At 29.1% G+C, this 27,753-nt stretch overlaps 1 protein-coding gene across 4 annotated transcripts in view; it reads right to left on the bottom strand.

Annotated features, from left to right (window-relative positions):
• The window catches only part of LOC129981182 (uncharacterized), a 100,247-nt gene that overhangs the window by 62,647 nt on the left and 9,847 nt on the right, over positions 1-27,753 (bottom strand). For 2 of the 4 annotated variants that reach the window (XM_056091907.1, XM_056091910.1), the window contains exon 1: positions 273-484. The exons of the other annotated variants lie outside the window; for them this stretch is intronic. The gene's annotated coding sequence lies outside the window, so the exon portion shown is untranslated. Of the gene's footprint in view, positions 1-272; positions 485-27,753 lie in introns of those variants that run through there. 4 annotated transcript variants of the gene reach the window in all.

Here is a 27,753-nt window from a genome sequence, read left to right as displayed (position 1 = left end):
ATCGATATCACAGTCACGAAGTAAAATAAATGTATAGACACAATAAATATAGACACAATAAATTTATGACACATTCAGATGAAATTTGTTTAAATATTTTGTAGGGAAAAATACCTGAATCACTATCACACCATTTAGGGGAATATCATATTCAGAAAATAGATAACTTTGGTAAAAAAAAAAAGAAAGAAAAGAAAGAAAGAAAGAAAGAAATAGTAAGAATTTCAGAAAAAATCATGTAAATAATCATCAGTAAAAGTAATTTTGCTTACCTTTTTCTTAAGCAGTTCAGTTCAGCCATTTTATTTAAAAAGTAATAATCCAAATAAGAATACTGTTCAAATAATGCTGATTCAGTTGGAATTTCAGTCAACCGAAGCCACTAATATCAAACGATTACCATCTTTTGTTATAAGGCTTCTGCTTACGGCTTTGGCAACTTTATTTTTTAAAAAAGAAAGACGATGTCTCGCCTTTGGGGTTTGTTTTGCCAAAGGAATTCATTCAAGCATTGGCAAAACTTAATCTGATTCAAAGACAACAAAACCCGGACAAGGAGGCGGAGCAAATCTCGTTTGTTATGACGTTTTTCTCGGAGTTCGAAAAATATCGCAGAGAAGGCACAAGTTGACAGATAATTGTACTGTTAACAGTAGGATATCTTTCAGTTAAAAATCTTGCGTAATTTTAAGGTGAATGATTTCTACACTCGATCAGTATTTTAATACAGTCTTTGTTTTGAAATATGAATAGTTTTCGGTTTGTTTATAAATAATATATTATTATTGTTACTGACAAATAAATAGATCAAAGAAATTAGTACTCACAAAGTAAACATGTTTTTGCAATGCTGGAAATTACTTATGAAATGAAAATGTTCTGGGAAAAAAAAAAAAAAAAAAAAAAAGAGAAGCTTCAGAAATGCTCATTCCTATCAATATATATAATCGTCCCCCACCATCTATAACGCTGAGAAGAATTAAAAATATCCTCTCCCTTTTAATTTGACTCATTATGGGATGTGAAATCCAAACTTTTATTTTGACGTCCAACAAATGAGACAGGTTTTTTAAAACTTAAATTGACTGATTTATCGGTTTGTGAAGACTATATGCATGAAAGAAAATTAGAATTAAATAAAAACTACTTATGAAAACATAATTAGTTTTTATTTATTTCTAATTATTTTAATACTGAATTGTAGCAAAAGTTATTGACTCGAGGTCTGCAATAAAAATCGCAGACATCAGCTCTTATACTTATGCTGATTCGTAATGTTCTCACTTCAATTGAAGAATATTGCTAATATTTTATTTCAGTATTATTTTTATTCTGTACTAGCCCCTTTGGCGACCATCCGGTTTTGTAACGTAACGTAATATGCATCTCTCTCATTTTCTGTTAGTTCCCGTAGAACTTATGCTTTAAGTTAAAGTGGAAATGATTAAAGTGCAATTGATATCAGAACAATTTTTTTACTGAAACGAAGCATTTTTTTAAATATGAGTACTGAAAACAGAGTCTCTGAGTATTTAAACCTTATGGGCACTAGAGCATATATTTCTTATTTTATATAATATCTCAAGAAGTTTTCAACAAAATTTTCTCAGATTCATCATGAACAGATCGATTCATTAACAATGTTTAGTTTTAAATGCATCAAACACTAAGAAAATTAACAGAATCATTTGAAATAATCTGTCGAAAGCATATTAAGCCTTCAAAACCAAGTCCGTATCCGTTGAAAATAGTTGTCAACAATCAGAACACAATGCGCATGCGTGAATTTTCAACGCCAATTATGGTAACACAAATGCGTGAATTTTCTGCTCCAGTTGGGGTAACGCTATGCAGATTAGACATTTTTAATTTCCTTTATTCTGTTTTATTTTTATTCAAAAGTACTTCAGAATGAATCTGAAAGATCGATTCATTAACAATGCTTAATTTTAAATGCATCAAACTTTAAGAAAATAAACAGAATCGTTTGAAAGAATCGGCCAAAAAATTTTAAGCCTAGCCTCATTAGAGTGGGGAAAAAAAGCATTAAAAAAACTGAAGCCTTACTCATTTGGCGGTGGAGAAATTGAAAAGATTTTTTTGGTGGGAAAGTTAGTTTTTAATTAATAATTAAAATTTTAATTAAAAATTCAAAAAAGGGATCACAGGTGCACATTCCCGACCTCCAAGGTATGTAAGTGCCAAATTTGGTAATTGTAGGTTGAACGGTCTGGCCTGTAGAGCATCAACACACACACACAGACATTGAGCTTTATTATAAGTATAGATTTAGTATTGAGTTTTTTCCCCCTATTGATGACCCCCAGGCGGGGGCACCTCGAAATGAGGATGAGATGTTTCCGGCATGGTGGTTGGATCTGCCCACCCTGGAGGGTACACTAATAGATGGGGGATCTGACTCCTCCCATCGATGACGGGACGTACTTCCTTCGGGGAGGGTTGTACCGTGGCCGGTGACGGCCCTTAGGACTCAACCACAGTTCCCGCCAATTGCTGTTGCGGCGGTCCGGTCATTCAGTTTTATGGTTTAAATCCGTGTGCCTTCGTGGTGGGTCGGAGAGTTAGATGGTTGACTTCCCCTATTGATGGATCACTACTAGATTCAAACCGATTTTAGTGATTGGTTATAACTCGAGTGTTCACGAATATTATGGATACAGAAGCACGAAAACAAAATTTTCAATGTTACTATATATTTACAGCTAAGTATGATTTTTTAAAAAATTTCTTAAGCATTTTACCAACGTACATGAGATTTTTCACTACAATTTCCGTTAGTTAACCTGTGACAATCATATCCGAGATATTGTTAACAGGTTAACGGACTGTCTAGATGGGTATGTCTTCTTATTAATAATAAAGAAATATCAGCCTACATCTCTGCCTGAGAGTGCGTTGATCCTCTATAAGTCTACACTATGATGAATTTCCAGTTACACAGATACATACGATTCCTGGTTTGAGAGGATCCACAGCCAGTTGATTAAAACATGTTATCAGTCTGTGCCGAATAAATATATTTGTAAGAAATATAAATCTGAATAATAATAAAATATTAGAATGATATTAACCTCTTCGTTGTCCGTAACGCGTCTAGCGCGTTCAAGTGAAACTTCTGCAGGAAGGCCGTAACGCTCTTCCAGCGTTCTTCTATATTTTAAAACTTTTAAACATTTAAAACGCTTTGTAAATATTTACATGTTTGGGTTTTTATTTTAATTTGTTTTAATACGGCGAAAAAAAGAGGAAAAACAGAAATTTTCGCTGACAGGAAAGGACGGCGAAAGGGTTAAGAATTTTTCTAGCCTAATGGATCAGACTCCTATCTATTTCGTTATTGCCTTAGTTATGGGAGATTTTATAAAGCACATGCTTAGATAAAGTTAATGCTGCCATCACGATAGTTAAGAAGCGCTATAACTAAATATTAAATACATTTTCATAAAGTTACTGGAATAAAATAAAATAAATCCAACTCTCAACATTTTGATTAAGTTAAAAATATGTTGAAATGCTGAGCCAAACTGATCCCCATAAAAGAGGGGCCCCATAACTTGTTCTGCCTAGGGTCGCAAGCTGCATAAATCCGCCACTGATTTTACAGGACACACTGTTAGTTATCAGATTTGGGATTAGTTTGAGTGGAAATGATCGATTAATTACATATTATACGTCTGATACATATTATATCATCCAATTTTTCAATTAATTAATTTTAAATAAGTTTTTTAATTAATTAGATATGAAGGTCATTTTGGAGTTTCCATGATAATGTCCAAAAACATTATTTCCCAAAATTAATCTTTACACTATATTAAAATGTAAAAAATTGTCTTTTTAAGTCATTAAATTTATGTAAGGTCAGTATATAATGATTCTGTTTAATATCTGTAAATGAGGTATATCAAAGTGAAATTAGAGTGTTATAAAATTTAGAACATAAATGAAAACCAAAAGTTACCAAACTTTTTATAGTATTATTATATCGTGGGACACAATTTCTATGAACAGCAAATACACGGCTATTAACTAACATGACTATTACATATGACACAATTCGAAGCTTAAAAATTTTCGAATGTGGAAATCACGAACATCGAATACACATTAGATATTTAACTGAAGTTAAACACTATCAGACTTCTCTGCGAACCAGCTGACCACCAGAGAAGGCTTGTTATCTTAATATATATAAATTACGTGTCACGTTGTTTGCCCGCGATGGACTCCTAAACTACTTAACCGATTTTAATCAAATTTGCACACCGTGTGCAGTTTGATCTAACTTAAAAGATAGGATAGCCCTTTTTTTGAATTTTTAATTAGAATTTTAATTATTAATTTAAAACTAACTTTCCCGCCAAAAAAATCTTTTCATTTTCCCCACCGCCAAATGAGTACGGCTTCAGTTTTTTTTCCCAACAGTCATGAGGCTAGGCTTAAGATTTTTCGGCTGATTATTTGAAACGATTCTATTTATTTTCTTAATGTTTGATGCATTTAAAATTAAACATTGTTAATGAATCTTTCTGGTCATAATGAATCTGAGAATATTTTGTTGGCAAATTCTTGAAATATTACATAAATTAGGAAAGATATTCTTTAGTGCCCATAAAGTTTAAACGCTCAGTGACTCTATTATCAGTAATCATATTATTAAAAAAATGCTTTGTTTCAGTAAAAAATATTTTTATATTAATTGCAGATTAATTCTTTCCACTTTAATTTATAGTATAAATTCTAACGGGAACTAACAGAAAATTAGAGAGATACATATTACGTTATGACTGAAGGCGTTTATAATATTATGAGAGAATTATATGACTATCAAAATTTGAAGTTTTAAAATATTTTGATGAAGAAGCTATTAAAGTAGGAATTGCATAAAATATTTAATTATTAAAATGTTAACGAACATTAAGATTGGCGAACTGGCTGGTCGCCAAAGGCGGCTAGTTAATATTATAAAATATTTTATTCTTAGAATAATCAAATTTATTATATATCTAATTCAAATTAATTGTTGATGCTATTTCACCTTTGTATTTTTGCTTACCTTTTTGATAGTAGAAGAGTAATTAAAGTATTGTGTAATATATTATTTTAATTTCGCAATCAGTCATAATAGGGTATGTAATTAACTTAAGAAACGATAAAAGTTTTTCTTTGAATTAAATCAGAAAAATTTTAATAACTAATAATGTATTTACAATATTAACGAACATTTATTCCAAACGTCAAGAACAGTTCCAGAATAATACAACTCATTGTATTATTTTAGATATGCTGCTGATTATTTAAGTGAAATTCGTGTTACTTATTCGCAAACCATCGCGCAGAAGACAATGCAACTGATATTTATTGTTTGATACTTTAATTCGAAAAGAATAAACAGCGCCATACTAAAATTCACCTGAAGATAATGGATAATAAAGGATGAGACTTGATTCGAAATGTCAAACTGATGTGCAAAAGTTATAAAAATAACAGAATATTCATGGAAGCTATTTAACGAACAATCTTCATATAAATAAAAATTATTGTAATTTTGTATGTATTTTTCACTTCTTTTCTTAAACAACTGAATCGAATTCAATCAAACTTTGCACTCTTATTATTTAGGAAAAGAGATAGAACACTTTAAAATCCAGAAGTTAATTAAATATTCAGTTAATTAAAAATTAATCGAAAATTTGCCTTTTTCCACAGTGCTTTTAGAATATATTAATGTAATAGAAATATTGTTAAAACATTTTAAAATATAAAATTTTAACATTCCAGTGGTATTGACTGCATTTCCGTGAAATTTTCCTTCACTTTTTTTTGTTTTTGTTTTTTTCGAAATTTAAAAATTAATTGAATAGATCGAGGCCGTGCGCGAAAAAGACAAGAGCGCTACACCTAGAGGAGGCCATAAACATGAGAAATTTAGCTGCTGTGACGTCACAGCGTAAAGCCTTCGTTTGAGTGCTTGCGATTGGAATGCGCGCGTGATTTAAAGAAATACATATCGAAATTCCGGTGTATTCTTGGATTAACTCATTCTAAAGTAAGTTTTTTAAATTTATGTTAGTTCCATACAAAAATATAATCTAGTTATATTTTAGAGTTAACTTTGATTGCAATATTTTTAGATATAAAGCTGTTCTTGTATTTACTCACGTGGTGACAAGTCTAATTTGATGCTTTAATTGTTGATTATATTACCTCTACATTATCGTTTATTTAATTATGTAATTGAAGCATTTCTTAGGTTCTTCTAAAGCTTAGAAATTTCAATAGCTTCTTTTAAATGTAAGCATTTCATAATGGTTAGAAATTAATGTTACTCTCCGAGATCGGCTAAGCCTAAAGTACGGAAAAAATCAACTCGCTTGTGCGGGCCGAGCAAAACGAAATTGTTCGGCTGAAAATTAACGGACTTTTTCTCTTTATGTAAAGCATTCATAATTTTTTTAATTCAATTGTGGACAAAAGAAAATAATAGGTTTTTGGAGGAAATCGCTAGAAAATTATTCAGAAACGCAGTTATTTTTTAAACATACAGAATGACGAATTTTAATTTGAAATAGTTTAATGAAATATTTCCTATATTATTTTTATTACAGGTAATAATTTAAATTTGTCGAGATCCTTGAACTTAATGCTAATTTAGCTTTTTTAATTTTAGTTAGCTTTAATCTTACATTTTTTGTAGAACCTGTGCCCCATTATTAAGAATGACCAGCTTAGAGCTAAAAATTTGAAAAGAAAACTGTCAACTTTTTCTTAGTAGGATAAACTTTAGGATATTAATCTTTTAGCAAACGAAGGAAATAGACCTACTGAGGAACCCACCTTCGCTTAATATTTCTGAAAAGGGGTAGTGCATCTAGAAACAGTACCCCCAGGGTGATGTGGAAAGCTGTTTCTAACAATTTAATTAGAAATTTATGTAAATAAAATTAAATAATTTATCATTTTTGTATATTTTTTCTCAAAACACTGGATTATCCAACATCAGAATTTCCTACTTTGAATTAATCTTTTTAAAATTGATTTTTAATGAAATATCAGTTTTTTGCATATGCTATTTTATGAATATGAAAAAAAAAAAAATGTTTTTTGGTTTCTGGTACTTTTTCTCTAAACAATGGGTGATCTTCTATCAAAATTCATTTCTTGCAATTGAAATTTGTGTCAAAGCCTCTTTAAAAGTTTTTTATTTTACTTGTACTATTTTTTTTCAAATATTTATTTTAATTAATCGTCGATGTTAAAAATTCATTCAGTAATAAGTAAATGCCAAAAACTTTGTACTTCTGTTGTGTTTCTGTAAATGCGATTTGATTTGAAAGGAAACTTATGGATTTAAAGATACAAATCCCCTATTTATTTCAAAGGTCTTCTTAATCCGCAAGAAAATAAATGTTTAATTAAAGAGGTTTTATGAATTCTTAGTTTTTATTGGCTATTCATTCCGAGGTTAGTTTGAATCCGTAAAAAAAGATAGAAAAGATAGAAAAATTTCTATCGAAAGACGAAATAGTTAGTTTCTGCATAGGAATAGCGTTTCGTACATCAACAACAGAGCTAAGCAGAGGCTTTCGACTGTGACGTCACGAATTCAACCTTTCGGCCTCCTGCATAGCTACTTCTGTTTATCTTTTTCGCGCACGGCCTCGAATAGATGCAGACGACTTTTGAAGAAAATTAATCAAGGGTCGTCCTTAAAAATCGTCTGATTGAAATGATATTCTCAATTCAATTAAAAAAAAACATTTTAGACGATTAAAGGATTTTGTGCATAAAATTTTTTAAAACTAGTTTTTCCATTAAAAATATTAGATATAAAAATATTTTAATCTTATCTCGTATATCAGCTAGTTTTCTTATAAATGAATAGAATTTGAAGAGTAGCTTTTTGCATTCATTTAGATTTCTTGTACAATGGAAAACAGAGTCTAGTAAAGTATCAAAAATATATTTTATTCTTTTTATATCGTTTTATAATTAATTATTCCTTACAATAAATCCGAAGTTTTTTTATAATTATAATTTCAATTTTGATATTTAGATTGCTTAAAAATTTTGAAATACGCACTAAACCTAAAAACTTAAGGGAAAAACTATCGAACAATTTCCAAGATAGTGCATTAACAATGGTTAAAACAAAGGATTTTTTTGTGCAAACTGTTCTAATAATGGTAACTGTGCCGTAATAATGGTAAGGATGTTTTCATTTATTTTATTTTATTTTTTATTGATCTGCCTCGTGCCTATGATTATTTGTTCTATACGTATGCAGAAAAAGTAAATTCCAAATACTTTTATGATGTACATTTTTTAAATTTTTGTATTCAAACCATTAAAAAAATTTTAGAATTCTTAAGTTTAATTAATATTAATTAAGTATGATTCCAATATTTACAAATAAATGACATTCTTTATCTAACATATAGAACATATATATTAATATTGCCTGAAGTTCTCACACTAGAGTTTGTAACATATATTTGCCTATAGAAGAAGTCCGTAGATGGATACTGGCAAGTATTAAGCGATTAAATTATAATTTAAGAAATAATCAATTTTAAAAGAAGATTGTTTAAAAGAGTTGTTTGGTCTCAGATGCTTAATACTTTCTTGATTTAAAGCGAGATATAATAAAAACGCATATCAGCTGATATTAAAAATAGGATTCTAATTACGATCAAGAAAATTTTTATGGAACAAGCTGCAACGCACATTCACTGAAATGTCAACGCACTTGAAAACAACCATATGTTTGAAAACGTTTTTGTTATATGTATCTGTTTTTTTTAATGAAAATATTTTTTTATTTCCTGTATATTTTACAATCGCCATTAAAACCCATTCTATTTTAGATAACATGATATTAAATCCAGAATTAAAATTTTTTACTGTGATGTTTTGGCAATAATGATTAGCAGGAAAAACAAAATGCCTCAATTTTAAATACTATGGTTAAAAAGAAAGTAAAAATCTGCAGTTTGCGTTGATGTAGTATTTCAAAAGAATTACTTTGAAATTAGTGCAATAAAATATATAATAATTAAAAAAATGACCAAATTATCAAATCAAAAAAAAAATCTTATTCAATAAGCTGAAGCTAAAAAAATATTCATTAAAAAGTCAGGTGAAATGCCGATTGGATGCATTAAAAAAAATTGAGAAAGTATTAAAAATATGAGACAAAAGTTCGTCTCATATTTTTAGCACTTTCTCAACAACATTGCAACAGTTTACATTCAGACAAATAAACAAGCCAATTTTACATGAAAGCCTTGCATAGATACATGAAAAAACGTCTTTATACAGACTATAATTTTTTTAAATATAGCATCCTTTATTTTAATAAATTAAACGCAATATTTCAAAACTGCTGTAAAAGTATGCAATTTTATTAATGAATAAATTCGTGTCAAAGGAATATTTATGTAAAGTAAATAAATTCATCTTATAAGCAGCTTGTAGCAACTTGAGAAAAACACAATTCTCAATAATAAAATTATGTACTAGTAATATATGCTAAGGTTTCACATTGTATTGCCTAACATTTCAGAAGAAAAAGAAACATTCTTTCAGACCCTAACCGCTTTCGCTTTTTATCAGAATTACTAAGAACAGATTACTAAGAACTATTTCATTGCTTTCAAAAACTGTGTTCTGATAAGAACGTTATCTTTTCCTTCACTTCAACTATGTTCATTGTTCGGAAACATATGTTCACGCTAACTTGGAACGTGCAGACGATTACGCTGCTTTGTTGACATACAAAAGAACTGCAAAATATTTTTCGGAACTGAGATAGGCAGTATTCAAAACAGTAACCTGAAGGCTAGAAAATCCATGCTTCTTTCCGCAAGGAGCTGATGAATAGAAAGAAGAAAGTCAAGGTAAATAACCTATTTTTGAAGATGTTCCGAAAGAACAGGAGATAAAACTGGATAAAAAGAAGCGTTCGAAGCTCATGACCGGCTCTCACTTCTACCGATTCCTGCAACCGGAAAGCATTGCGCGCTCGTCCTACGAACTTTCTCTTTCCACACCTGGGACAAGGAAATGCGTTTTGGCGGCAATTCTCAATTTGGCAACCTCATTTTCAGTCTCTTCAATGAAGTGACTCATTTCAAATGAGATGAGACAAATTTAGCTTCTAGAATGTTCTTACTTTTCTCGAAGTTGATGAGTAACACATAAAGCCTGCGGTGATATTGTGGGAAACTTCCTTTAACTCAGCTGGAGTAAAAGACTAATTTTCTTTTCCGGTAATTGCTTGTGACAATCATTTAAAGTGCTTTGATTTCAATTATCCACAAATTCGAATTTAGATAAGAGTTTCTTTAGTAAAAAAATTTTTTAATTAAAACTAAATTCTTTTTTTCATTTGTTAATTTGATTTCAAACGAGATTTTGATTAATTTGGTTTTCCTTTGTTCCATTGAAATGTTCATGATATTTTTAAATGCTGTATGAAATGTTTAGTAATAAGGCGATCAATTCTTCTTCTGCGAACATTTCTTTGCCATGTCTCGGTTATTTTTCCAATAAATATGGTCAGCTTCAGAATATTCAGTTTCTCATCGCTGTCGATAATGTTTATAATAATCGATGCTTATTATTATTACTCTCAAAATGCCCTACACCAGTTTAATCTTGGAAATGACTGTGCTTTTGCAGAAAACAAAACGGCTTGGATCACAACGGAGCATACGACAACTTATATGCTATGGTGGATTTAAGCATTTTGTCACCAGGTCAGAACATATGATGAGGATTCACTTTTGAAAAATAGCAATTTAGTTTCAAATTTCAACAAATTTCTAAATTATCAGCAAGTAATGGTTTATTTTATTTTTTATTATTTTTTATTTATTTTTTAATACATGTATCAAGGAAAAAATTGCTCAAGTCATAAAACTTTTGAAAAATTAAACATAATCTATAGTTAATGATTTCTTTATTATAATAAAATATTTAATTATTATGATAAATTGCAGAAAGGCAATAAACTTTAAATAAGTATAGCTTTAAAAACTATTATTTTACATGACTTGTTTAGTGGGATTTAATATAACCAATTATATAAATTGTTAATGTTTTAGTATATTATGATAAATGATTAATTACATTTTTATATAATAGTTATATTAATAATTAGATATGAGAATTCTAATATTTCTTTATTCATATAATATGTATTTTTTTAACAAATTTATTTATTTGGCAATTAGACGAATAAAATTTTCTAATCGGCCTATCCAAGGCCTCTTTATCGGCTAGGAGCTAGGTCATTTACGCTATTAGCATTGCATTTTCCAGACCACCACTATTTAAGACCGATGACTTCATCATTATTATTTCATCGACAATAATAAATGTCAGACTTAATCGATTAAAAGATTCGTCGTATTAATATGTTAATGCTTATAGATTGACATCATAACTGTAAATGACATGCTGCATGATAAAAAAAAAAAAAACGTTCAAAATGCTACTTTTACTTTAAGACAGATCGTTGAACTTAGATTTATCCAAATTCATATACTTATATTTAAATAGTAGATGTTCAGTAAAAAAAGGACTTTACAATACTTTTATTAGATTTTTACTAAAAAATGAAATCAAAATTTTAACATTCTTTTCTTTACTAATCTCGGAATTTATTACTACCCAAATAAAATTTGACACTACTTAAAAAAAAAAAAAACTTTTTACTGATTTTCACTTTTTACAAATTTTAGCGCGTAACTTTACTTTTTGGTATACGTAGTATAGAGAAAATATAATAATCGTCTAAAAATCCGAACTCGAGAATTTGACGAACCTCCACGTTTTAGAGCTCCTTGAGTTCAAAAAACAAAATTTTGGAAAATGTCTGTTTGTCTGTCTATGACAAAGATAATTCAAAAACGCTTTGAGCTAGATGTGTGAAATTTGGCATATGGTATTCACACCAAATTTTCAGATTTTAAACAAATTTTGAGAAAAATCTGTTGAGAGTAAGTCTGGCTGTCCAAATATAAGTTAACGCGATAACTACAAAACGAAGAGAGCTAAATAGATAAGATTTGGTACATAAATATAACATCTACAGTGTAGACACTTGTCAAAATTTGAACCAAATCCAACAAGGGGTTGACTGTCTGTCGGTCTGTATTTTCAGAAAGATGTTAAGGTGATAATTAAAAAAGCAAGGATTTAAATATATCAAATTAGGTATGGAATTTTGTCACTTCAAATGCAGTTTTGTGTCAAATCGTCGTTTCAATCGATTGAGAAAAACATATATGGGACACAAATTATATTTTGGATACTTTTAATCGCTTTTTAGGGATTAATCGCCAAAAACTTGCCATGGATGACATGACAGATAAGAGTCATTCGATAAGGATGGCACGATAGTAAAAATGCTAAATTCATAACTATTGTATGCCAAGACGTTCTAAGTTTATTAATGGGCGAAAACGTTTGGGCGGACAACTACAGGTGTTTTTTTTTTTAAAAATTTTAATAAATTTTAGAAGTATATTTTACTGTAATATTCTTCATTATAATATAAAAACGTTGCATTTATAAAAACGTGGTTTGCAAACGATATTAAACATATTTCTTTTCTACGTAGGTTATTGTTATTAAATATTCATCATCAAATTTTAAAAACGAAATGAATATGTTACGATGTTTTTAATTAGAAGTACAAATCATCTTTAAATTTTTTACTTTGTGTTTGTGTGCATATGTATATTTGCATTGATTCCAACCTCAAATTTATTTGTGTATTTTTATATGAAAAGTTGTTTTTGCATATAACATTATTTTTAAAATCTGAATATCATTTTAATATAGATAGAATATAGTTTTAAAATATAAAGACAATTCCAAAATATTCATTGCAAGAGATATTTGTTATATCTCGACAAATGACAGAAAAAGTTTAATATACCCTCTTTCTAAAATTAATCATTTTTTGTATGATTAATTTTATATGATGAATTGATTAATCGTGTATGATGAATTATCACAATTTGTATGTATTTTACGTTTATCAGACTTAAAATGCATGCAATACATCATCATTAGGAGCTTTTAATCCAAATGTACACATGCATTTAGTTAACCTCGATTACATAGTTTTATCTTTATCGAAAGTGACATTATTTCTATAATGAAAAGGTTCGAATTTTTTTTAAAGAACATGAAACCTCAAATGTTTTTTTTAAAGCGGAATGAAGTCAAATTTTCCAATATCGCAAAGACTGAAATGTAACTTTATGGGAATTAATAAACTCAAGAGTATCTTCAAGGATCTTAATAATGCAACTTTACAAAAGAATTTTCAAAATAAATTACTTGAAATGCGTCTAAGTTTTATTTATATTACGAAAATTATACTGATTACCAGTTATTTTCACATCTGCAAAATAATATTTCGCTAGATTGAAAATAATAATAATAATTTATTTTTAAGATGCAGCATTAATTAAAAACGATTCATCTCCTTGTTCATTTTATCTATCAAATTTGAATTCACCAAAAAAAAAAAAGGAACTAAATCATAAAGACATTATTAATGAATCAGCATAAAACATAAAAGAATGTGAAACAAAAATCACATATCGTAATCTTATTCTTGAAATTATCATAACAAATAGCATTTAATAAATTTATAAAATTGTTTGTTTTAATTGATCGTTTGCGTTATAATCGTTTGCGTTTTAACACGTTGATTTCCACGTGACTCGGTTGACAGATCCTGCCTACTCTCTGATTGTAGCGAACATACTATCTAAACAGATTATCTTTTCTCTCAGGCACGAGTCGTATCAGTCGTTAAATGATAGCTTTTAAAAAACCAGCGAGAGCAGGTCTCCCCAAAACGTTCTCGCATACTTTCTAACAAAGGTGTACCAAAGAACGCCTTTCATGATATTGTAAATATTGGCATTCTATAGTTACGAAATATTAATCTTTGGTTATATTTCGTAATTTAGCATTTAGTTTTTAGCATTTTTACTGAATCTATCGCGTCATATTTGGCACGTTATTTGGCGACTAAGCCCTGGCATACTGTTAATATTATTCGAAAATCGAATCTGTATTTAAGATATGTTTTTCCCAATCAATAGAAATTAAAATTTGTTAAAAAAACTAAGCTGGTAATAACAAAATCTCATACAAAATTTAATACATATAACTCATAGCGTTTTTGAATTATCGCGTTTATATGTTTCTGACCGACAGATGGTCAACATTTCATTGTATTGGCTCAAAATTTGATAAGTGTCTACAGTATAGATGTTAAATCTGTTCAATGAATTCCATTTATGTAGCTCTCTTCGTTTTGTTGTTAGCGTGTTAATTTATATACAAACAATCGGACAGACAGACTTCCTCTGAGTGGATTTTGCTCAAAATTTTAAAGAAATTTGTAAATTTGGTAAAATGCCCGTAAGCCAAATTTCAACCGTTTAGCTGAAACGTTTTTGAGTTACTGTTTCACAGACAAATGGATGGGGATTTTCTAAAATTGAGCTTTTCGAACTCGGGGGGGGGGTCTAAAACACGCAGATTCGTTAAAATCTTGAGTTCGAATTTCTTAACGATTACTAAACTTTCTGTATAGTATGCATATGAGAAAGTAATAAAATCTTTAGTAATCTTTATCATTATTCTTCGGTCCTTACTAAAATAACAAATGGAATGTAACAAACATCAAAAGGCAATAAACATCAAATTATTATTTCCTTAGACGGAAGAAGGAAATGAAGGAAGAACGCAGCCAATTTTTGATGAGTTCATTTATAAGATTTAAATAAATGTAGATTGTCACTTTTGGGTTTGTTTGATATCCTCCAAAAAACAGTCACGTTATTTTTAAGGGCAAAAAAACACCACCATTTACGAGCTATTTCATAGAATGACATTTCATTTTCTGCAAAAATCTTGAAAACAAACACTGAGAGACGAGGAAAACTGTCACAACAGCAATGTGAACGAAAAACACGAGCACCTGTGTAATCATGACAAATATAATTTATCGCATAAAACTCATTCGGATTACTAGACCGCATGCCGCTCCGATGATGCGACTGAAACAGCCCGTAAGAGCGATAACACGCACTCGAGGTCAACATTACTAGGAACGATATTGAAACGCAATATCGCGATGCTCAAAAAACGCGTCATCCCCTTTTAGATTTTGATACGCACACCTGCGTATCTATCATAAGCTACTGAACTGGACGAAATTGGATCTAACCTTACCTTGACATAATCGGTTAACACTCGTCCATTGCCCTCTAAATCTCTCGAATTTGTCATACGTGGGTTGATTCGGTGATTACCTGACTTAGTAACGTGTTAATAGAAGAGGAATTTCATCTATAAAATAATATTTTGTTCGAGGATTTCACATATTTGCGGTTGTTTGTTTGCTAGAACGATGATGACTTTGTTGTAAAATTTGTATTTGAAGTATAAAATATTGCAACCTCTTCATAAAATTTGAATTAGAACTGTTGAAACTTTTCACGAAATTTTAGTTTCTTATCTGGATAGGTCTGGAAAAACAATTTAAAAGTTATGTTATGCCTATATGTCTATTAAATGACTTAAAAGGAGAAAGAGCCAGATGGATGAAATATGGTATATGGCTTATAAGCAGGAATTTTATGATCAAGTCATGTCACCAGTGGCGGATTGAAGCATTATGTGGCCTTTGACAGTGTGCTTTACGAATCCTTTATTAAGCTGGTTAATTTAGTGTCATATTTCGATACATTTTTAACTTAATAACGTGTTAATGATTTAATTTAGGTTAATTATTTTTAATTTAGCTTCGTTAATAAAATTCGTTTGCTTTTATTTATTTATAACTAGCCGCCTTTGGCGAACAGCCGGTTCGCCAATCTTAATGTTTGTTAAAATTTTAATAATTAAATATTTTATGCAATTCCTACTTTAATAACTTCTTCATCAAAATATTTTGAAACTTCAAATTTTGATAGTCATATAATTCATTCATAATATTATAAACGCCTTCAGTCATAACGTAATATGCATCTCTCTAATTTTCTGTTAGCTCCCGTAGAATAAATTAAAGTGGAAAGGATGAATCTGCAATTAATATAATAATATTTTTTACTGAAACAAAGTATTTTTTTTGTAATATGATTACTGAAAACAGTCACTGAGCGTTTAAACTTTATGGGCACTAAAGAATATCTTTCTTAATTTATGTAATATTTCAAGAATTTGTCAACAAAACTTTATCAGATTCATCATGAACAGATCGATTCATTAACAATGTTTCATTTTAAATGCATCAAACACTAAGAAAATAAAATGAATCGTTTAAAATAATCGGTTGAAAACAGGTTAAAAAAAACTGCTTAAAAAACGATGGACTTAAAACTATAAGCATATACAAAAAATATATAACTACCATAAATACACTTTAATTACAAAAGCATTCAACTAATCTAAAAATAATTTAAATCATCCATTGATAATGGTTGTCATGTCAACAATCGGAACACAATGCGCATGCGTGAATTTTCAACGCCAGTTACGGTAACGCAAATGCGTCAGTTTTTCTACGCCAGTTGGGGTAACGCTATGCAGATTAGAAATTTTTAATTTCCTTTATTCTGTTTTATTTTAATTCAAAAGTACTTCAGAATGAATCTTAAAGATCGATTCATTAACAATGTTTAATTTTAAATGCATCAAACATTAAGAAAATAAACAGAATCGTTTGAAATAATCAGCCGAAAAATCTTAAGCCTAGCCTCATTACTGTTGGGAAAAAAATCTGAACCCTTACTCATTTGGCGGTGGGGAAAATGAAAAGATTTTTTTTGGCGGGAAAGTTAGTTTTTAATTAATAATTAAAATTCTAACTAAAAATTAAAAAAAAGGGACCCCAGGTGTACATTCACGACCTCCAAGGTATATAAGTACCAAATTTGGTAGCTGTAGGTCAAATGGTCTTTTCTGTAGAACGCCAACACACACACACACGCACGCACACACATTGAGCTTTATAAATAAGTATAAATGATTCATATTTAATAAATAAATAAAAATTATAATACTTAAATAATGAACACCCAAATTTGTACACAATAAAATTTAAAAGATCGTTCGAGATTTATATATATTCTAATATTTCAGTTATTCTGATACATATTCTAACATTCTGAACATGAATACTTTGTCAAGTATTATTATAATCATAATATTTTATAATACATAGAATTTATATATTTTACAAAGTTATTGATGTAGCAACATGACTATAATATGTTTTTAACGAATGGACCTCCCTGCACCCTCCCTCCTCTCCTCCCCTCAGTACATGGGCAGTGGTCAGATGCTTCATTGGAAATATGCCTTTCATGACTGCCAGCTAGTCATGAAATGTACCAAAATAAGGAAAAACAATTTTATTGGCTAAAGTCGTTAGATTAGCAATCCAAAACAGGCCTCTAGGTGTGCGAATGTATATGTTTCCGGATAAAGAATAAAGGGGGGAGGGGAGAATAGAAGCTAAGACAACGATTTTTCGTTAAAAAAAATAAAAGGCTATTAATTTTAGTGGAAAATTTTAAATAAAAAACTTTAGATATTAAAGATATCTATAAAATGAGCTGTCGAACGGTATGGTTGCTTAGTTAGGTTTGAAGTCAGTTTATAAAACATACAAATTAAGGAAAATGTTTATCATTATTATTATTTAATTTTAGCGTAAATTACGAAATTCTTTTCTAGAATGTGTTGCATATGTCTGGTAAAAATTTCAAATTGGTATTTGCATTTTTTTTTTTTAAATTCATTTTTATCGAAAAAAAATAGGATAATCAAAAAATATTTAAAAGTGCTTTTCTATGCATAAAAAATATCCAATTTTGTATATATGATATCCAGTAACGTATATATATGAAAAAAAATCCTATTCCAATATTGATATCTAAAAACCTAAAATAATGTCATAATAGTCGATTTTTTAAAACAGAGTTAGGAAAATTAAATTTAAAAAAAAGAACAAAAAAGTCTTACTTTTAGCGACTGATTCTTAAAAAATATTGAAAAGTAGTATTCGTGAGCGAAACGGTCATCAAGAAATGAATGCAAGAATGAAATGAATTAATAAATAAGACAAATTGTAAATTACAGAATCGTTAGTTATTGTCTTCATATGTATATGAATACGGATATATATAGAAACTATTAACCGGTTGACGAACTGGATTCAAAATGTCATCTAGATCATTCATTTTAGCAATAAAACCATATCTCAAATGTCATCTATCCATCTCACCGTGTTTTGGTTTGGAGCTGTCGTATTCACATACATATGAAAGAACGGACTTCCTGTTGTCCAAAAAAATTGAAAGAAATTTTGTCGTTTTCTGTGAAAAAAATCACTTACAAATTCATTCATCAAGCAGATAGAATTGTTGACTTAATAATACAGATATTTTAAGTCACAGAAACCTTTTTCTTGCATTTATTTTTCTAGAAAATATCATATTTCGCATTTATTTCATTTCTTACAGACACGTGATAAAAATTGCACACTTTTCTACGTTAAGTTTGCAGAAAGAGAGTTAATTTAATCTTTTAATTTGAGTTTCCCTCAACAAATGGCAACATGTTGATAAAAACTAATTTTTTAACAGAAGCATTAAATTATTACTTTTATTTTGTGTGAAATATAGAAAATATGCTAAAAATATTTTTTAATTATTGATTAAAAATTTAAAAAAAACTATATAGCAAAATAATAATTGAAAAGATAATTAAAAAATTTTTGCTTCATTATTTGATTTTTAAGTTACACTTTAATTGTAAATACATAGAAACTTTTAAAAAAAATGTATTAAATGGCGTACCTTATATTGAATCCTATTAACATGAAAAATAAACCGAACAGTAGTAACAACGAGAACGATTTGATTTTCACTTAAAAAATAAAATATACTGTTTAAATTTTTTTTTTATTTTTTATTTTAAGATGATGGGAAAAAATATATTTTTTCTGAAATATTTTCGAAAATCATCAACGAAAACAGTCAAAATTTCGTTTAATTTTCAATTAATTAAAATTATATTTAAGGATTTAAAAAAGAATCGTTCCAAGATGTGCCTTTCCCAGTATATATGTGCGAGGATTGGTAACTCAGAATCAGACGATTTTGTCGCCAACACACACACACACACACGCATCTCTTATAAACAGAGACAGATGTTTATAAGAGATACACATGTTTTTGGTACACATTATAATATTACATTCTTGATTCTTTTTCATATAGAATAAAATTTAAAAATTTCAGAATTCTAAAATATATTTTGTAGCAGCATTTAATAAATCTGAGAATCAAACATTCACTAAAATCAATCATCTTATCTGAGAAAAGGAAACTATTTTTATTTCAATGAAAGCCCTTATTTCTAAAAAAAAAAAAGACTGGAATGAAAAAAAGGTTTGGCATCTATTTATTTCTTTATAAAACAAAGATCGGCATGAATTAAAGTTCTTTGCTCAACCGATGAGTCACCCCTTTTTTATGCCCTTGCCCGAACCCGGAACATCATCGATTTGACTTTGTTGTTCCAAACCCGGCCGGATATGTCGGTCCATTTCGGCTGCCTCATTTTCTTTGTGATCGTCTTATCAGAAGATACGAAAATAAATCTGAGCAAATATGGAAATTGCTATCATAAAAGACTTTGACGAAAAAAGTCAATAAATGCCACAGTTGAAGACTATTTATTATTACATTAAAACATTTTATTTACTGTTCTTGAAAACTTTATTGAATGATATTTTAATAAAATAAATATTTTTTTGTTATTCCATTCTTATCGTTTTTGGTTTGAGCATTTTAATGACCTGGACCTTGGACTGTAGTGTATTTACTTAAAGTTCTACCGGAACTTTGGACAGACTAAGATCTTAGGCGCCACTTATATTTTAGACATAGATAAACACATTTATGTCGCCGTTGCAGTCATCTTTGCCTAAGCCTACAATTCTGTTCAAGAAATGTTTACCAAAATATGTCAAGCATTGAAATCATTTCATCAGCTGATTTTTAATATTTTACTAGCCGCTTTCGGCGACCAGCTGTTCTTGTACTATTTTATATTCGCACAATAATGATAGAGTATTCTGATTAAGTAGCTATGTTTTGAAAATGGCGAAATTTTTCCAGTTGTAGAGGATAAAAGGATCTCTCAAAGTACTTTTATTATGCGAAAATGCGAATCAGGTGATTATTAAAAGCTATTAAGTTTTCTGTGATATAACCATTGGTGGACCTGATATAATCATATAATGAGTAGTCTTCCAAATCTTCCTCGCATACTCTCCTATAAAAGTCTTATCCTTCTCCTCCCCTCAGAAAATTGTGGACCTTCAGTAAAGCCGCGGATGCCTTGCATGGCATTTGTAAGCGATGGTTACGAAATTTAAATCTTTGGCTGAAATCTAGCATTTTTACCGAATCTACCGTGCGAATATGTATTTCGGGCAACTTTTTCCTGATCGATAGAAACCAACATTTAACATGAAACTACAAAAATTGTGGTCAAATTTATTGATTTAAATCATTGCATGCATGGGAAAGTAAAGATCAACAGGCGATTAATGCTTTGACAATGTTTGTTCAAATTTTGATAATCTGTTGTTTCAAAGTTCGACAAGAATCTGTATTTTGGACCAATTTTTTTCTCTCTAGATCTTTTCGTTTTGTAGTTATCGAACGAAACAATCTGTATTAGAACAATCAGACAGACAGACTTTTCCTGAATTGTTTTCGTCCAAATTTTGATAGAAACCTACATGTAGGATCTAAAGTCCACATGCTAAATTTCATCTTTCTAGCTCAAAAAGTTTTTTTTTTCAATTCTCGTGCTAGTAGATAGACATAACAACACTTCATGCCCTTGCTAAAATAAACTTTCGGTCATTTAAGCAAGGTATTGGGCATAAGGGGGGGGGCAAAATATCGGGATATACTGGTACTACTGTTGTGATATTCCTTATGAAATTCTCAGTATTTGGAGATTGGGGACTCATATTTTGCTTTTACTAATTATTTAATATATAGATAAAAGGGTTTTTTTTTTAAAGTTTTTCTTTTAAAGTTTTACATTATTATTTTGCCGAAGTAACTTCTCATATGAAAAAGCAGGTTCACAATTTCCTCAAAATCAGTTCCTCATCTTTTAAACTCCTCTAACCCAGAACTCGTTCTGAAAATTTATAGAAATCCATTTTTTTTTCTTTAAATAAAAAGTGCGATAGCAGAAATTGGGAAATTGATTAAAAAATTGCATAATTTTAGAAATATCATTCAATACTGCTTTTTTTTTTAAAGGAGTGAAAACTTGAGACGATTGTACCTCATATATGGGCCCAACGAGGAGGGCCCCTCATAATTGAGGGTATGAAACTTCGCGCCATGATTTTTGGTTCTCGACACCCTGGTGAATACACAAGAAGGTGAGGGTCTGGCTTTTCCCATGGATGGCGGGGTGTACTTCCTTAGGGAAGGGTTGTACCGTGGCCGGTGATGGCCCTTAGGATTCAACCACAGCTCCGTCCAATGTTGCTGTTGCGGCGATCCGATCATTCAGATTTTTCCGTGTGCCTTCCGGTGGGTCGGAGTAGCCAATTTTAGGTAGGTTACCTCATATATCTCTCTGTCTCTATCACTCTATCAAAAAAAAATAAAAATGATTGCTTAAATATAGTTGATTTCCATGTACCGAAAATCTTAATAAACCAAGCTTTTTGTATAGACCTTAGATTTTCAATAGAAAAACGATTTCTCTATATCGAATAAAATTTCTATGCATCTACCAAATATATAGAAATTTTATTCAATATCTTTGGTATATATCTTTTTGGTATCTTTTGTATACATATATATGTAATGATATTTTAATTCTAATTTCAATTTAATTAATTTTCAAGATTTTATCTTAATTTAGCCCATAGTAACTTCATTCTAAAATATTCTCTTATTTCGTGATCCACTTCCACTGTCTCTACTTAATTAATTCAAGAGAAGCTTTGTTAAATTGCTGAATCAGCCAGAATCTTAACTTTCCCACACTGCGTGCGAAGAGGCAAAATAACGCTGATGAGGTTCTTTTTTAAAATTTCCCTGTGTTTCCCCTACTTTCTCCGCGTGTGTAACGAAAATCTCTATCGAAATCTCGTAATATATTAGCACTATGAAGAAATGTTTTCCCTATCAAACTCATAGGTTATATAAGACCAGGGATAAAATGTCCAAGAGCTTTTTCCTCATTTCTTGTCTGTGTCGTCCTGTGTGCTCATCGCTTGTACATATGCCTGCTTCTTCAAAATGAAATAAAACGACGTCACGAAATTAAAAGTATCTTCACTGTCTTCAAACTGCATTCTGTGTCACATACAATAATGTTACATATATATACCAAATTTCTGTAGAATTTTGGATTAAAAAAATTTGTATATATGCAGTTAAAAAACCGCTAGTTTATTCCGTTCATAAAAAGGAATAAAAATAAAGTAATGGAAAAAAGATTATTTCGCATATTTTTTACTACAATAGAAATTCTTGGAGGAAAAGGAATACAGAAAAAAATTATTTATTCTGAGACTGAATGTACATTAGTCATTTTATGGAGAAATGACATCTTATTCACTGTGATAAAAAAAAAAAAATTGCAGAAACAGCTGTTTTGTTGGCAGAACCAAAACAGAATGCGAAAATCAAACAAATATCGAAAACATACGAAAAAAGCGTGGAAAGTTGTTTTCATTAGAATGAATAAATGATGTTATTGAATTCAAACAATTTTTAAACGTGATCAAGAATTTCATCGTGGCTGATTGATCACTCTACTGATTGAAACATTTTGGACCTCTGCTTTGATCAAGATGAGCTTACAGAAAACAACAAAGATGAATGAATTAAAAACCCTTCTAGAAAGCAAATAGATGCATTCCAGACTGTCTGACAGGTGTAAAATTTATTCCAACATTCTTAAAGACATTTTTATTTTTCTGAAAAAAAAAACAAGTGAAAATTATTTTGGAAAAGCTTTGGCAAATGATTATGTTTAAAAAGATCGTAATGATTATTTTTAAGAATATAAACTATATATTACACAAATTCTGCAAAAAAAATTTCATTATTTGGAATTGTAATTAACTTTGGTTTAAGAATAAACTCCACAAAAAATAATCGCAAAAATGACAAATTATAAGTGTTTCAAAGTAAAAAAAAAAAAGGCTTCTAACATTAATTATTAATTGATTTTAGCTCTTATTATTACTTTTTTCCTGTTTGGAATAATGGTTCAATTCTTTTTTTAATAATGTATTCTGAACGAATTTTACCATTAGTTTTAAAACAGAAAAGTATAAAAATAACGCATTAGGAAAAAATGTTAAAAAAAAAATAGTAATTGTAAAAAATAGTAATTGTTTCTTGCTAACATCTTTATCCAAAAATAAAAGAACTGATTGAAATTCTTAATATAAGAATTAATATGAGTATGAAATAAATTCCAAATTTAATGAGATCAGCTAAATAATTAATGAAATTTGTTATAGATTTCAAATCCTAAATGTTTCTTTAATCCTTTTATAAAGAATAAAAAAGATTTTTGAATGATAAAATATAAAATAAATAAGAGGAAATAAAAAGATCATAAAATTCTTTATAATATTATTAAAAATATATATTCTTTATAATTATTTAGTCCAAAAGCGGCAAATTTATTTCGTTCATAAAAATAAAAATAAAGTAATTGGAAAAAGATTATTTGACTCATTTTTACTACAATAGAAATAGAAAATAAAGAATTCAGAAAAAAAATATTTATTCTGCAATTGTATATACACATTAGTTAATTTATGGGGGAATGGCATCTTATTTACTGTGAGAAAAAAATATTTTGCAGAAACAGCTTGTTTTGTAGGCAGAACCAAAATAGAATGCGAAAAGCAAAGGGATACCGAAAACATACTGAAAAAGGATGGGAAGTTATTTTCATTAGAACAAATAAATGGTGTAATTAAATTCAAGCAATTTTTACACAAAAATAAAAGACAAACGATTGAAACTATTAATATAAGAATTAATACGATTAAGAATTAAATTCGAAATTTGCTAAATAATTATTAATAATTAATGACATTTGTGATTAGGATTTGAATTCAAATCCTAAATTTTCCTTTAATTCTTTTATAAAGAATAAAAAAGATTTTTGAGTGATAAAATATAAAAGAAGATAATAGAAAATAAAAAGATTATAATATCTGAATTTATAATTAAAATATAATACCTGAATTTTAATTATAATTCATACTTGAATTTATAATTAAAACAAAAGAGCAATTAAAAGGTTAGATCCAAAACAATGAAAAGATGATGGAATATTTAAATGAAATTTTTCGCTAAAGCTATGTAAAACGAGTATGAAAGTTGTGAAATCAAATCTAAGGTTTCTAGAAAAAGTAAAGGAGTTATGCAATTTTATTTTTCATTATGTAGTTGTCATTAAACCGGTAAGAAATAGCATTTTGAGAAGTAAAATTAAGTAAATAGAGTTTTTGACTCAAATAAGTAATGATATAGCGTTTCAGAGAAAAATTAATTGCTGATACTTCACATAATTTAAACTGAAATTAAATTCGGAATTAAAAAAGATAGACATGCGACTGGAAGTACTGAGAATTCAAATAAATTATAATAAACAAAAAAGAAAAAAGTTAACATTAAATTTGGAAAAACAATTTACAGTTCGAACAGAATGTGGTTGCCATCATGAAATTAAAATAAGCAAGAAACCTGCTTTTTAATCAACTCTGAAACAATAAATAAACACAGTTTTTGAAAGCTTTAGAAGGTAAAAAAGGAAATGATTAAAATTAATTAACTAATGAAATTCCTAGAATATATTTAAGAATAATAGAAGTATTATTTCAGATTATATTTAAAATTAAATACTTTCTCAAAAAGTCGAAAAAAATGGCTTCATAATTCAACTTGGAACATTGAGAAGATATATATTTTTTTTAATTTTAAAAGTGATAAAAATTAATTTTATCCGCTAAAATTTCTTAAAAGTACCGACAAAAAGACTATATAAATTGATAGTTTATATAAACTACAAAACTAATAGAAATTTCTGAAAAATATCACTTTGAGATTTAAAAAAATTTAGAATTTTGAGCGGCAACAGAATACCCACAGAGACAGAACTCGAAAACATGTTGTTTTTTTTTATTACTCCCATTCATCACACCCGAAGAACTATCATTGAGACCAAATCCTTTTTTATCTTAAAATGCCTTGAACTCTCTATCTCCTACGCAAACAATACGCAAAACACATATTCCTGAACCTAACACTAGCGAGTATTTAAAGACATGATAAACCTCCCGCCATGCCTTGACGCGGGTTGCTATTTGACTCGCTTGCAGCTGCATGCTGCTTCTCATTTCGTATGCATTTCTACCAAGCAATAAAATAAATAAATAATAATTAAAAAAAACTAGGCTGATCCACGCCTCGAGAACATGTTTGTAAATTTTACTGCTTCGATGTTACGCAAAAGTGTGGTCTTGAGAAACAGTTTTGAAAGCTTTTAAAGCACTGTTGGGATATATTTTTTATGTATGTTGTCTGGAATTCTTCTCTTTACACAGCTATAGACCTGGTTTGGTGAATTTTTATTTTGTAATTTTGACGAGCAAGGTTAAATGTTATGTGACTGTTAATTAATTTTTATATAAATAAAAGTCGTTACATTCCTGTCGATTTCTGATTGCTTCATATAATATCCTAAATCACGGAATCGATTTGAATCAAATTTTGTAACATCAATACCAAAAGAACAAAAATATATATATGAGTGTTCGCCATTCTTTTCACGATGACTGTAGCACGGATAATAATCTTAGAACAAAAGATAAAATTCTGGGACATTTTAGAATATTCTAGAATATTTTCTTCTTCTGGTATGTTTTAGAACATTTCGGATTGTTCTCGAATATTTCTGAACATTATTGCATTTTGGAACATCCAGAAAATTACACAATATCACACAAGATTAAAAATTTGGAACAATCAGGATTATTCTAGAATATTTTCTAGTTCTAGTGTATTTCAGAACATTTCTAATTATTCTTGAATTTTTCAGAATTTAAATGGCTATTGGAGCAATTTAGAATATTATACAATATCGCACAAATTTTGAAAACTGCAAATCGTTCTACACATTCCTGAAACTTTCACTATCATTCTGGGATATTTCAGAAATTTTTAAAAAATTCTGTAGTACAGATAGAAAAAATTAAATTGGAAGTCTTCAAGTACCACCTATGTAAGAAAATTAAGGCTAGATCACAACTAATTTTTGTGCACATATTTTCTCTAGCAGCGGTTCAGTGATGGATTTAGACATTTTGCGGCTTAGGCAGTGCAGGATATGAGTCCCTGCATTCCCCTTTTTTAATAAACTTGAGAATTCAGTTTCATATTATTAATTTATTTTCAGATTATTGATTTATTATCGAGTGAGAACAGGATGTTGTTTTGGTTAGGGGGGTTTGAAGCTCAAAATCGCGTAAGCAATGAATAAAACATAAATGACCATTTTCATTATCATCTTTTAATCTCAAATATTTTTTTACCTGCTTTTACCAGTATTGCATTATTATTATTATGTATGCTTCTTCGAAAGTAGATGCGTTTTTAAAAGGTTGACTTGTTTTTACCAGTATTGTTTTATTATTACGTATGCTTCTTTGACAGTAGATAAGTTTTTAAAAGGTTGACGTGGAATATGAGATCATAGCTGTTATTTGATCTCAAAATCGGTCGAGCTCCAAAACTTTGATTACGAGCTTGAAAAATTGAAAATGAAAGCTAAAAAAATTATCATTATATATATATAGAGAGAGAGGGGGGGAGGGATAGAGACCGATAGAGAAGTCTCGTGATTGTTTCAAACTGGTTTAAACTGGTTAATGACTTAAATTAATTAAGACAAATATTGAATTAAAAATAATAATGTTCTCACATGACAGCATGAAATTTGCGATCGTAGATTTCGTTTAAATTTTTTATACTAATTATTTATTTTCGTGATTTTGAAAGTATGCATAGATTTTTATCTATTAATTATGACTCGTTGTTGCATGAATTTGTACTCATGTCTGTGCACGGCATCACATTCGTATACACCATTATAAAAGTACACACTCGATGTTAATAAAAATTGCAATAAAAAATGAATGTAATCAAACAGATAAAGAATGAATCATCCTTGCCAAAGTAATTATGCTAATATTTTATAATTCTTACAATCTTTATTTTTTACAAATTTATTCATTCGGCAACTGTACTAAGAATATTTTTACCCCGCTTGCTTATGGTCCCTTCCTTGCTTAGCGGCCTGAGGCAACTACCTAATCGGAATTTGCCTCTGACGCGGTTTCAAATTTCTGAAAAGACAGGGGGAAGAATTGGTCATATTATGGGACATATGTGGAAATGGAGCTTCAGAACAATTCTGCAATTTAGATAAGCGTTTTTGGCAATTTGTATAAAACTGAGAATTTTTTAGGTTCGTTTATCAATGTAAGAGTACATGAAGCAATTTTTTTTATTAAACTACGATTTTAACGACTATGGTATTAAATTTACGAGA

Source organism: Argiope bruennichi, chromosome 8 (assembly GCF_947563725.1).
Source record: "Argiope bruennichi chromosome 8, qqArgBrue1.1, whole genome shotgun sequence".
Classification (NCBI taxonomy): domain Eukaryota; kingdom Metazoa; phylum Arthropoda; class Arachnida; order Araneae; family Araneidae; genus Argiope; species Argiope bruennichi.
The sequence above is the reverse complement of the archived record's forward strand: the minus strand, read 5'-3'. Positions and strand labels throughout refer to the sequence as shown.